This window comes from Phocoena phocoena, chromosome 5, assembly GCF_963924675.1.
Source record: "Phocoena phocoena chromosome 5, mPhoPho1.1, whole genome shotgun sequence".
Classification (NCBI taxonomy): Eukaryota; Metazoa; Chordata; class Mammalia; order Artiodactyla; family Phocoenidae; genus Phocoena; species Phocoena phocoena.
In genome coordinates this window covers 41,951,206-41,965,573 of record NC_089223.1, presented here as the reverse complement: position 1 = coordinate 41,965,573, position 14,368 = coordinate 41,951,206, and the positions used below count along the sequence as shown (strand labels likewise).

The following is a 14,368-nucleotide window of genomic DNA, read 5'->3' as shown; positions in this document are numbered from 1 at the left end:
CAATAAAGATATTAAAAAGAAAAGAACAAAGTGAGGGTTTTCGATTTAGAAAGAAATTTCCAAACTCTCATGCATTGGCTGGAGAAATGAAGAGACATAACCAAGTCATACATGGCTTATTGGTAGCCGTGTGGGACAAGAGCCAAGAATCTGTGATCTCCAGCTCATTGGACCAAAAAAAAAAAAAAATAAGAAAGCTATTTTCTTAACTAGTATTTTGATAAGTCAATCCATAGAATGTCCAAAAGCAGCTTACTCTAAAATTAATGGAAAAGTGTCCAATGCACATTGCATGACTGGCCTAACTACTGGAACTCTCGCAGTTCTACAAGATAATTAACACAAGGTATGATTGAGTCCCTGCGACAGGCTGCTGGGGAACGGATACGAAATGTCAAGAGGCCGTTTTGTGCACCGCCGTTGTAATGCCATCGCGTTTCTAGATCATGATAATGTTCCCTGACTCTAGACACACCATAGGAATATCAGTGGGGGCCAAGGTCAGCTTAGCTGCTTGCTGGGCTAGAACAAATATCGCCCCAGCATGCTCAGCTTACAGGGTTCTGCAGCAGCCCAGATGGAGTCCTTGTGAACCTGTGCACAGGACTCCAACAATGGATGGATTCTTCACTGTGTCTTTCAAGTGCTGCTCCAAGGTCACCTCCATCCCGCTGTCCGCCCCCCAGGTAGGACCCCGAGGTGTGTCACCTTCTCCTTCTCTGTTCTGAAGTTCCAGTCCCCAGTTTAGCTTGCAGGTCACTGCATGGTCTGCAGATCCATCAATAGGAGGCAGTCTACTTTCAGTCAAAAACACTCCAAACACTTTCCCTTCTCAGGGCCTTTGTTAAAGGCTAGATTAAACAAAAAGGCCCAGCAGATCTAGATCAGCAAAACTATCTTGAAATTATTCAATATTCGAAATTTCAAAAGTGAAAACACTAACCTAGTCGTGATGGAAAAACTGTGAATCTGGTGGAACTTGCTTCCACCTATTTTGTGGTTTAGTCCTGTTTCACTTTTGAATTACATCGCTATTACATGTGTCTTGGGGAAGAGGAAAACAATAGTCTTTTCAGAATTTAAGTCTTCTTTGGGTCTTAATTTAATCCTGCTTTCACTGTGTGAATGAAGGCGTCTCCTTACCTTCCAGCCGTGGGTCTCACCTTCCATTAACCTTACTTAGGGAAACCTTCTTGACCCTCCTGCTCTACCTCACTCCTGTTAAAATGCCACTTGCTCCTCTGTTCCTCCCTTCTGTGGCCCCGGTCTGGGCTGCCATCATCCTTGACCTAGACTACTGTAGCAGCTGAGTCACTGGTCTCACTACTCTTAATTCTAATCCTTTCAATCCATTCTCCACACAGCAGCAGACTGTTAGAATAGGTCAGATCACTCTCTGCTTAAAATCCTTCAGGGGCTTCCCACTTCATTAGAATAAAATCCCCACTTCTCTCGCTGTCCCACGGAAGCCCTATGACCTGGCTGCTGCCACCCACCCACCCCCAGCCCCCGACAGCACTGGTCATTGGATTTCCATTAAGGTTCCTTCTCCATCCGGTCGTGATCATTCACCCTCAAGACTTTGCACTTCCTGTTTCCTCTGACTGGAAATTTTCTACCTCTCCCTAAAATGACAACTTCTTTCATCTTCAGATCTCAGATGAAATATCACCTTCTCTATGGAAATCTTATCAGCTCACAGCCTCTAAAGATGGCCTCACTTTTGTCCCTTTCTTTGTTCGTTTGTTTTCCCGTAACGTTTATCACAAGTTATTGTTACGTCTTTGTTTATTTGTAATTAATTAACTTATTGGTCTTTGGGGCTGAAAGTGAGCTCCATTAAAAAAAAGAGGTGTCTCTGACTCGTTCACATTGGTATTTCCGTTGTCTAGCACATTAACCGGCTCATAATAAGCCACTCAATACATATTTATTGAATGAGTAATCCTTTATTACACACTTTATGTATAGTTATATAAAACTTTACAATTTTAATTATGTTTGTATGTGTTCTTTTATTGACTTAATGTCTTCTTCTACTTTACTAAAGTTCTACAAGAGCAAAGATCAAGTCTACTTTGTTCACTGATGTGTTACTGGGACCTTGCAAGTAATAAGGCCCTTGCCGTTATTTATTTCATAAGTAAATGCATTAAATAATTATCAATCAATGGAAGACACTTAAAAAGGTAATACTAAAGAGTCCAGATAGGCCATTGAGTTATAAAACAAAGCAGATGAACTCTGCTTTCAAAAACCTAAACTGGGGAAAGGCAGGTTTCAGCAGGTAATGACTTCCTATAATCCCTTTAATTGCTTAATTCTATCTATAAAAATTAAGATCTAATAACCAGCCTGTTGGATAGAGAATTAATTTTCTTTTTTTTTTTTAAATCAGGGATCCAGTCTTGTATGTTAGCACTTACTTGAAACGAACTTGGTTTATGGGGATAGAATGTACTTAAAAACATCTATGATGTTTAACAACCTAGTCCTTATTTTTTGGATATTGGCCTCAATATAATCTTGATGGAAAGTTCTGTTCAAGAAGTTTCCAGAATTGATATTGGAGCATAATGTTGGCCTACACTTCTGATCTGTGGGAAAGCTTTTGTGCCATAATGTCAAATGGCTATTGTGGTAAATGGCAAAAATGACCACGAGACCCTGTACCTCCTTCCACCAAGAAGTGGAGTCCATTTCCTAACTGTTGAATCTGTGCTGGCCCTGGAACTTATTTTGCTCAGTAGAATACGGCAAGAGTGATAGTGTGCCAGTGCCAGTTCTAAGTCTCCATTTCAAAAGACCTTATAGCTACATTCTTACTCTCTGAGAAACTTGCAAATGCCATGTGAACAAACTTGGCTAGCCTGCTGGAGGGTGAGAACACAGTGAGAGAGACCCCAGTTCTTTCAGACACTTCAGCAGAAGCCATCATAATCAGCTGGCCTGGCCAATCCACCAGCTGCCTGCAGATGCATGGGAAAGCCCAGCTGTATTAGTCTGCTAAGGCTTACACACACACACACACACACACACACACACACACACACACACACACCAGAATATAGCTCAGCCATAAAGAAAGAATGAAATCTTGCCATTTGCAACAACAGGAATGGACCTGGATGGTTTATGTTAAGTAAGTCAAACAGAGAAACACAAATACTGTGTAATTTCACTTATATGTGGAATCTAAAAAAATGAAACAAACAAAACAGAAACAGATTCATAGATGCAGAGAACAAATTAGTAGTTGCCAGAGGGGACGGAGGTAGGGGAGATAGGTAAAAATAGGTGAAGGGGATTGAGAGGTACAAATTTCCATTTATAACATAAGTGAATCATGGGGATATAATATGCAGCAAAAGGAAAATAGTCAATAATATTGTAATAACTCCGTATGGGATGAGACTTGACTTATGTTGATCACTTTGCAATGTATTTAAGTGTCAAATCACTACGCTGTACACATGAAACTACCATAATATTGTACATCAACTCTGCTTCAATTTTTTTTTTTAATGCAAAGTACCACAGACTGGGTGGCTTAAACAACAGAAATTTATTTCCTCAAAGTCCTGGAGGCTAAAGGTCTGAGGTCAAAGTTAGCAGCGTTGGTTCCTTTCGAGGGCTCTGAGGGAAGAATCTGTCCCAGGCCTCTCCCCCTGGCTTGTAGACAGCTGTCTTCATGTTGACATAGTTTTCCCCCTGTATCTTCACATCATCTTCCTTCTGTATGCATCCCTGTCCAAATTTTCTCTTCTTACAAGGACACCAGTCATATGCAAATATGCATTTGAGTGGCCGTATGGGGGGAATCATGCAATTCAGCTTGTAACACTAGCCAAGATTGGTAAAGCAAGGAGAACTGCCCAGCTCAGCCTAGCCCAAACGGCTAACATACAAAATAGAGAGCCAAATAAATAGCTGTTATTTTAAGTTACTAAATTTTAGAGTAGTTTGTTACCCAGCACAGGTTAACTGACACAGCCATATTTAATTGAATTTCAGTGCATTTACTACTTGGTTTTAAGACTGTAGACTATAGCAGTCTGTTCGAGCTGCTATAACAAAAGATGGGTGGCGTAAATAACAAACATTTGTTTCTCATATTTCTGGAGCCTAGGAAGTCCAAGATCAAGGCACTGGCAGGTTTGGTGTCTGATAAGAGCTGTCTTCCTGGTTTGTAAGATGGCCATCTTCTCCCTGTGTCTTCACATGGAAAAGGATGAGGGAGCTCTCTAGGGTCTCTTTTATAAGAGAAGTAATCCTATTCCTGAGAGCTCCACTCTCTGACCTAATCACCTTCCAAAGGTCCCTCCTCCTGATACCATCACTTGGGGATTAGGTTTCAACATGTGGATTTGGAGGGAAAACAAACATTCAGTCTATGGCAGTCGACTTTCCAGCTATCGCTAAGTGAGTTACAACAGCTGTGTTGGTTACATGGAAAACTTACTGTGATAAACATTCACTGAAAACATACTTAATCCCTCTAGTACTCCAAGGATGAGCTAGTTGTAATTTACCACAACTAGTTAATTTTTTCTTTCAGGTTATCCTTTGTGAGCTCCAACAGCAGTGATCACTTCAAACTCAGATTTAGTACTTTCCTATCGATATCTCTGCCAAAAGTATGTTCTTCAGGGTATGTTCTTAACCAAGTTTAACAAGGCCTATTTTCTAAAACAATCAAATCATCACACCTCATGGCACCCTCACATAGATAGAAAGCATGGTTTATTTATTTTTATGTGTAACGTTCATCTCTAAATACCAATATTTTCACCAAACTTAGTCTTGAGAAGTTAAATTTCATGCATGTAAGAAATGTTTCCCCAACTGAGTAAATATTAAAATGAACAATTCTACTTTTTGACAGACAGTGTTAAATGTGTTTGGTCATCAAATTTGACTTAGTATTCCACAGGGTATCCTAATGTTTCGGGCAGTATCTCAGAGCTCTTATGAATCTCCCAACCAACTGTTGCTTTGAAGGGCAGTTTCTTCACCTAGCAGGAAGTTTTTCTAGTTTATTCACCTTTACTTAGAGTTCCATATCTTCCTCTTTTAATATTTCCTACATATTTAAGCACCGCTAAAAATGTGACCAAAACATGTTCTAAAAGTTTTACTTGGTTACGAAGCTTTACTATACTCATGCTGGGAAACTGATAATTTATGATTCTAATTTTAACTGGATTAATCTCACTCAAAAACCCTTCCATGCCTATTGCACATGTTATGTCCAACTTCATGAAGAATTTAGCAACTACTCTATGTGGAAAATGCTGAGAATTGAGATGTTTTTGCTGTTGAAGGAACATTACTCATGCTCTAAAATGCAATTTAAACCTAAGTCAATGTTATATGCAAGTTAATTTTTATTTTGAAAACACTTTTGTAAAAGTTTAGTTTCTTTAGGATTCTTGACCAAAAATCATAGACACTCCTACTCTCAAAAGTACCACTATGTTCCCACCACCGCAGTTTCTCACTCTATTGAGGGCTAGTTACTGTTCAGCTTCAAAGCGTCAACATTTTCCCCTTGTGGCTATCTGGGGACATGGCTAGGTTTTGCCATTCCTTGAGGGTTACACTGCTTTCCTTTATACATTGGCTTTAACTGGGTATCTGCCCTTTCCTATGTTCCAGGAAGTCTGCTACTTTCTACCTGGCTCTAATTCAGTTTGTTAATATACAGCATTTATCTGGCTTATGGACATAGAGTAAATCCTAGATAATTTCATCTATGCCTGCCAATTGACTATACCAGATAAGAGCCTTACCATCAACATTAGGCTGCCCAGAAATTCTTTGGTGCTTTGACCTTTCATTTTAATAGTCTGTAGCTGGACAATGTTGGTTTGGCATATAATCATCATTTCTTTGGCTGGGGCCCTCTTTCTGTCTTTCATCTCTGGTAGTGTAATAACTGCTCTACCATCTTTTTTCTTTTTTAAATTTTCTTTTTATCTTTGCATATTGGAGGACATGAGAGTTCTCCAATTTTGCTTTGCTTTCTTCCTTACTCTGGAAATGCTCTAGCTCCTTCAGTGGTCTCTTTCTCATCTAATTTCCTTGATTTTGCCAGAATCAACAAGGAAGCATTTCTTGGTGTCGTCCTTCCTGAGCAGAAAGTTTATGTGCCAGACCATATTAGACAATTTTTTTCTCCAGAATTTTCTAAGTTGAAGTGACATTGGTGTCTGTGTTCTTGCAAAAATCGTCATTGGAATCCCCCTCTTCAAGACTTCCAGCAGCTTCCCCTGTTCAGAAAATACTTCTTTCCCACTCAACAAATTCTCCAGAGATCTGGAAAGAATGTTTCTCTGTCCAGGAATATCAGTTGGTCTAAAAACAGACCAACAAATAAAATGTGTATCCGGTAACAGCAGCCAGAACTGTACCTTTACCTTCCCCTCTTTTACCATTTGAAATAAATGATTCTGATAGTTTTAATGATAAATGTAACTCATGTCAGCTAAACTAATCAGTCATTGTGAGGGTCAGAATAATCTTAAGGCAGGTTTTGTCCTGGGGTCACCCTTTGGTGCATCAGATACCACCTGGGACTGCCTGTATCGCTAGATACACGAAGATCACTAAATATTTGAAAACGGCTTGAAAACCTTTTTAGGCATCAGATATCCTCAGAAATTCAGATAAATTGGTGGGCTTTGGTTCGTTTGTTTATTTGTTTTTGCGGTACGCGGGCCTCTCACTATTGTGGCCTCTCCCGTTGCGGAGCACAGGCTCCGGACGCGTAGGCTCAGCGGTCATGGCTCACGGGCCCAGCCACTCCGTGGCATGTGGGATCTTCCCGGACCAGGGCACGAACCCGTGTCCCCTGCATCGGCAGGCGGACTCTCAATCACTGCGCCACCAGGGATGCCCTGGGTTTTTTTTTTTAAGAAAATAGAAGGTAAAAATGCTTAGATAACTGGAATGCATACCAAAAGAATCAAAAGTGGAAGGAATCAATATTTATTATGCATTTACCCTAGGTAAAATGACACGTTGCAAAATGATCTCTGTATTCCTCATAATAAACCTGTAAGTAAATTTTACATCTCTATTTTATAAATGAGAAAACTAAGACTTGAGATCTCTAAGACTAGAGATGTTAAGCTACCTGCCTGAGGTCACAGTGCACCCTGGCTAGTATGCTGATATGCTGAAGCCAGGACTGTAACCCCCTTCCAAAGGCCATGCTTATTCCGCTGTACTTGTCTGGATTCCTGAGAAGCAGAAGCAAAAAGGAAAAAGCAAGGAGATAGGATTGATTTATTCTGATCATATTTCATACATGATTTATTTTCCATGTATGCTAGAACTTAGGAAAATGATAAGTATTTTGTGTAAGATAGCATCTCGTGATTGAACATGGAGACCCTGAGTGTATATGTTTTCTGCAGAGTAAATGATGACTGAAAAGAATGACAACAAAATTGAAGTTATATTGCTTCGGATCAAGTAATGTGAATCAAGTACTCTATGTCCATGCTTTCACTTCCACAGACCATCAGAGGCACAGTGTAGTGGTTAAGAACTTGGGCCTCTGGAGCCAAGACAGCACGTTCAAGGACCTCTTCTTCCTCTCACCAGCTGTGCAGCTCTGGGCAAGTTACTTAGCCTCTGTTTGCTGCCGTTTCCTCCTTTGTAAAATGGGGATGGCCTTAAAGAACAGCTTACGTTGTTGGGTTAAAAGGATTAAATGAGCAATACATAAACATTATTTAGAGCCGTGTCTGGCTTACAGTAAGTACTTAAAGCATGCTGCCTCATTATCTTCTGCTCTGAATCTCAAAAATCCTGTGAATATCTATCTGTTAGAACATGAGCCATAAAGACCTATGGTAGTATCATTAGACGGTTCCTGGAGTTCTTAAAATAGTTCACAGAGTTCTTGGGAGCTCAATCTGTGTCATAAGTAGCTGGTAGAGAGGCCTAGACAGCAGACCATCAAGACCAGTGGTTGAATCCTGATTCTACCACCTATTAGAAATACAACCAGGGTATCCCAGCTAAGCATTTTTCCATATCTGTAAAATGGGAGAATAGTACCTCAGAGGATTATAGAGGAGATTAATAAAATCATGTTTTGAACAGTATCTAGAGGCTCTCAAGGAATTATTCGTGTGTGTGTGTGTGTGTGTGTGTGTGTGTGTGTATGTATTTTATATATATATATATATATCATATAATATCATATCAGTTCAGTGCTCTCAAGGCCAGAATATGAATTTCTTTGCTTGGTGTCTTTTGAGCTTACCTGCCTAAACCTTATAATGATAATGTCTTAAATTCGTGTGGTGTGTTTCAGCTTACTCAGTGCTTTACATCCATCATCTCATTTAATCCAGAAAAATAACTTTGTGAGACAGGTATCATTATTCTTAGAATGTAGACTCAGGATCACAAAGTTGCTAAGTAATTGAGCTGGAACTTGAACCCAGATCTTCTGAGTAAAGGTGTCTAATGACAGTTTTTCATGTTTCTCTACTTTCTTCTGAATGTTCTCAGGAAAAAATTTTTAAGAATATGTAGACCAGGAGTTATACATGTCTCCACCATACATGTTACATTGGCCAAAGTGAAACAAAGAAAGAAAGTCTTTCCTAAAAGCAAGTAGATAGTTTCAGAGTAGAGAAAAGGAGAAAGAAACACAATGATATGCTTCATGTTTTGCAAATATCTTTCCTTTGCAGTTCTCAAGTCAGTAAGAATCATGTGACAAATTAGTTTACAGAGTTCCCATTGAAATTTGTGAACCCAGAAAAGGTAGGCAGGAAAATAAACGGACAGACAATCAAACTTTTTATATTTTATGTTTTCACTTATTTTTTTAAATATATTCTGTTTTCATACACACACAAATATGAACATTGAGAAACCATTTTAAAACCCAGTAGAAGTATTATTAAATTACAAAAAAGACATAGTTGATAGGGATGTGTAGATAATTACTATGATTTTTTTCCCCATAATCCACTGTCAATAACTTATTCCAGTGGTATAAGCTGACATTTACTTTCTTACCTTTTTTAAACTCCTGGGTTTCGGCTAAAGTTCAGTTTCCAGGAAATCCCTCCCCATTTGGGGTGACTGTGTACCACAGCCTCAAATTCCTCCCGAGGCCCTTGCCCATGTACACAGTCATACAACTCACTGTCTGTTCGGGCTGGTTTGGTCGACAGCGCCCATGTGACAAAATTATATCCCTCGGGAAGGAACAGGAATGAAAGAGAACAGATATTACCCATTCAAGGACAGGTTTAGTAGGAAACCATGGACTCTAGCTGGCCATGATCACAAGCTTTGCCAGCAGGCTCTGATTTTTGAATTTTGGTCCCTTGTATCTGTCATGCTTCTTTTTAAACAGTGCTTAGATGTAGAAAATATAAAACCAAGTCTTTTTTATCCAGGAAGCCAGCCCTGCTGATTTTCACACTGAGAAGTTTAAACAGAGAGGTAGAAGATCAGGATATTATAATAACTACTTTCTCCTTGATGGAGAAAAAATTACGGGGGTGTTACAAGTCGAATATAAATATCGACACCTTGACAAGCCAAAAAGGACTAAAGAAACAAGATTGTGAATCAAGCTGTACTGTGATTCACTTTTGGTTAATGAAACTAACGGATTGACTAAATTTTTTTTGGCCCAAGTGATGCATTTAAATGCCTGGTTATTTGCTATTTCATTCAATATCACACATTCCTTCTCCCACACTGAAGAGAACACTGTCACTTAGAAAATCAGGGCTTTCTGTTGTTCCCTGTGACTGTTCTGTGAGCTTGTTTATCAACTACACAGATGTGCTACAAGGTCTTTAGTTGGCTTGGGACCACAAGTGAGTGTGTGGTGCAAAAAAGACCTCACCATGCAATTTAACAGATTCCAAAAAAAGGAACAAAAATCCTGAGAGAAGGCATTCATAACAGTAAAAATTACGGTTGGTGAAACTTGGCTGAATTGGCTGAGGAATTCTTCATCCTTCTAAAAAGATTTGCCTCATGTATTGGGGTTAAGTTCAGTCCTGAAATGACCTATTTGAAATGCTGTTCTTGCATGTGGCTGAGGACATACTACCCCAAATTAACCACACACAAATGCCATTTTTAGTCTTTCAACATTTGATTAAAACAAGGGTTCACATCCTTTGAAGCACAATTCTTCATGGTTGCAGTATAGTCAGTAAGCATCGACATACTTATTATGTTCTGATTAAGTGAATATTCTGGTAAGATAAGATGCTACCCATAATCAATTTTTATTTCAATGTTTATTTTTTGAGAATCATGCTAACGTGTTAGACTAGTGTTCTCTGCTTTGAAACTCAGTATACGGAATATAATTGAATTATTTCTTTAAAAACGGTAACCTAAAAACAGAGTAAGATATTAAATATCTTAAAAAGTACCCTTTTGAATTTGTAATCACTATGAATGTAGGGCCTTGGAAATAGAACATAAAAAAGGAAATACCTGAATAAGGAATCTGGCCTCCAGAACAATGCTTCTGATAGCTTTAAGTATCTTGGCATGCTTTTAGTTTCCCGTTATGATTATTAATATATGTTTTTTAAATGATATTGAAGAAGATGATGACTGGTACCAAGCTAAGGCTATATTCTAAAAGAGCTAGTTGTAAAAATTCCATGATTTATGAACACAGCAGTATGATTCATAATAGCTGGAATATGGGAGCAAACCAAGTATCTACTGACAGATAATTGGATAAACAAAACGTGATATATACATACAATGGAATATTACTCACCTTATTCATACAATGGAATATTATCTAGCCTTAAAAAGGAAGGAAATTCTGTCACATGCTGCAATATGGATGAACCATGGGGACATTAAGTGAAATAAGCCAGTCACAAAAAGACAAATACTGTGTGATTCTACTTACATGAGATAACGAGAGTACGTAGTCAATTTTATAGAAAGAGAAAGTAGAATGATGATTGCCAAGAGTAGGGTCAGGGGGTGATGGGGAATCGCTGTTTGATTGGTACAGAGTTTCGGTTTTTTTGTTTTTCCCACATAAAAACACTTTATTACCATATTAAGTAACAAGTTTTTTTTGTTTTTTTTTATTCCAACTCCCCCCTCCCACATCCCCCCTTGGTGTCCATACGTTTGTTCTCTACATCTCTGTCTCTAGTTCTGCCTTGAAAACCAATTCATCTGTACCATTTTTCTAGATTCCACATATATGCGTTAATATACGATATTTGTTTTTCTCTGTCTGACTTACTTCACTCTGTATAACAGTCTCTAGGTCCATCCACTTCTCTACAAATGACCCAGTTTCGTTCCTTTTTATGGCTGAGTAGTATTCTGTTGTATATATGTACCACATCTTTATCCATTCCTCTGTCGATGGGCATTTAGGTTGCTTCCATGACCTGGCTATTGTAAATAGTGCTGCAATGAACATTGGCAGGGGGCGCGGTGCACATGTCTTTTTGAATTATGATTTTCTCTGGGTATAGGCCCAGTAGTGGGATTGCTGGGTCATATGGTAGTTCTATTTTTAGTTTTTTAAGGAACCTCCATACTGGTCTCCATAGTGGCTGTATCAATTTACATCCCCACCAACAATGCAAGAGGGTTCCCTGTTCTCCACACCCTCTCCAGCATTTGTTGTTTGTAGATTTTCTGATGCTGCCCATTCTAATCAGTGTGAGGTGATACCTCGTTGTAGTTTTGATTTGCATTTCTCTAATAATTAGTGATGTTGAGCAGCTTTTCATGTGCCTCTTGGCCATCTGTATGTCTTCTTTGGAGAAATGTCTATTTAGGTCTTCTGCCCATTTTTTGATTGGGTTGTTTGTTTTTATAATATTGGGCTGCATGTGCTGTTTATGTATTTTGGAGATTAATCATTTGTCTGTTAATTTGTTTGCAAATGTGTTCTCCCATTCTGAGGGTTGTCTTTTCATCTTGTTTATAGTTTCCTTTGCTGTGCAAAAGCTTTTAAGTTTCCTTAGGTCCCATTTGTTTATTTTTGTTTTTATTTCCATTACCCTACAAGGTGGGTCAAAAAAGATCTTGCTTTGATTTATGTCAAAGAGTGTTCTTCCTATGCTTTCCTCTAAGAGTTTTATAGTGTCCAGTCTTACATTTAGGTCTGTAATCCATTTTGAGTTTATTTTTGTGTATGGTGTTTAGGGAGTGTTCTAATTTCATTCTTTTACATGTAGCTGTCCAGTTTTCTCAGCACCACTTACTGAAGAGACTGTCTTTTCTCCATTGTATATCCTTGCTTCCTTTGTCATAGATTAGTTGACCATAGGTACGTGGGTTTACCTCTGGGCTTTCTATCCTGTCCCATCGACCTATATTTCTGTTTTTGTGCCAGTACCGCATTGTCTTGATTACTGTAGCTTTGTAGTATAGTCTGAGGTCAGGGAGTCTGATTCCTCCAGCTCCATTTTTTTCTCTCAAGTTTGCTTTGGCTATTCGGGGTCTTTTGTGTCTCCAAACAAATTTTAAGATTTTTTTATTGTAGTTCTGTAAAAATGCCATTGATAATTTGACAGGGATTACATTGAATCTGTACATTGCTTTGGGTTGTATTGTCATTTTCACAATATTGATTCTTCCAATCTAAGAACATGGTATTTCTCTCCATCTGTTTGTGTCATCTTTGATTTCTTTCATCAGTGTCTTATAGTTTTCTGAGTACAGGTCTTTTACCTCCTTAGGTAGGTTTACTCCTAGGTATTTTATACTTTTTGTTGCAATGGTGAATGGGATTGTTTCCTTAATTTCTCTTTCTGATCTTTCATTGTTAGCATATAGGAATGCAAGAGATTTCTATACATTAATTTTGTATCCTGCAACTTTACCAAATTCATTGATTAGCTCTAGTAGTTTTCTGGTGGCATCTTTAGGGTTCTCTATGTATAGTATCATGTCATCTGCAAACAGGGGCAGTTTTACTTCATCATTTCAGTTTATATTCCTTTTATTTCTTTTTCTTCTCTGATTGCCATGGCTAGGACTTCCAAAACTATGTTGAATAATAGTGGCGAGAGTGGACATCCTTGTCTTGTTCCTGATCTTAGAGGAAAGGCTTTCAGTTTTTCACCACTGAGAATGATGTTTGCTGTGGGTTTGTCATATATGGCCTTTATTATGCTGAGGTAGGTTCCCTCTGTGCCCACTTTCTGGAGAGTTTTTATCATAAATGGGTTTTGAACTTTGTCAAAAGCTTTTTCTGCATCTATTGAGATGATCATATGGTTTTTATTCTTCAGTTTGTCAATATGGTGTTATCACATTGATTGATTTGCATATATTGAAGAATCCTTGCATCCCTCGGATAAATCCCACTTGATCATGGTGTATGATCCTTTTAATGTGCTGTTGGATTCTGTTTGCTAGTATTTTGTTGAGGATTTTTGAGTCTATATTCATCAGTGATATTGGTCAGTAATTTTCTTTTTTTGTAGTATCTTTTCCTGGTTTTGGTATCAGGGTGATGGTGGCTTCGTAGAATGGGTTTGGGAGTGTTCCTTCCTCTACAATTTTTCAGCAGAGTATGAGAAGGATGGGTGTTAGCTCTTCTCTAAATGATAGAATTCACCTGTGAAGCCATCTGGTCCAGGACTTTTGTTTGTTGGAAGATTTTTAATCACAGTTTCAATTTCATTCCTTGTGATTGGTCTGTTCATATTTTCTATCTCTTCCTTGTTCAGTCTTGGAAGCTTATACCTTTCTAAGAATTTGTCCATTTCTTCCAGGTTGTCCATTTTATTGGCATTGAGTTGCTCATAGTAGTCTCTTAGGATGCTTTGTATTTCTGCAGTGTCTGTTGTAATTTCTCCTTTATCATTTCTAATTTTATTGATTTGAGGCCTCTCCCTCTTTTTCTTGATGAGTCTGGCTAATGGTCTATCAATTTTGTTTAGCTTCTCAAAGAACCAGCTTTTAGTTTTATCGAGCTTTGCTATTATTTTCCTTGTTTCTATTTCATTTATTTCTGCTCTGATCTTTATGATTTCTTTCCTTCTACTAACTTTGGGTTTTATTTGTTCTTCTTTCTCTAGTTCCTTTAGGTGTAAGGTTAGATTGTTTATTTGAGACTTTTCTTTTTTCTTGAGGTAGGCATGTATTGCTATAAGCTTCCCTCTTAGAATTGCTTTTGCTGCATCCCATAGGTTTTGGATCATCGTGTTTTCATTGTCATCTGTCTCTAGGTATGTTTTGATTTCCTCTTTGACTTCTCCAGTGATCTCTTGGTTATTTAAAACATATTGTTTAGCCTCCATGTGTTTGTGTTTTTTACGTTTTTTCCCCTGTAATTTATTTCTGATCTCAGAGCATTGTGATTGGAAAAGAT

The 14,368-nt window shown here is 38.3% G+C and overlaps 1 pseudogene; it reads right to left on the bottom strand.

The window, feature by feature from the left end:
• Positions 1 to 394: 394 nt before the first annotated feature.
• Positions 395 to 667, bottom strand: LOC136123878 (ragulator complex protein LAMTOR5 pseudogene; annotated as a pseudogene).
• Positions 668 to 14,368: the final 13,701 nt, after the last annotated feature.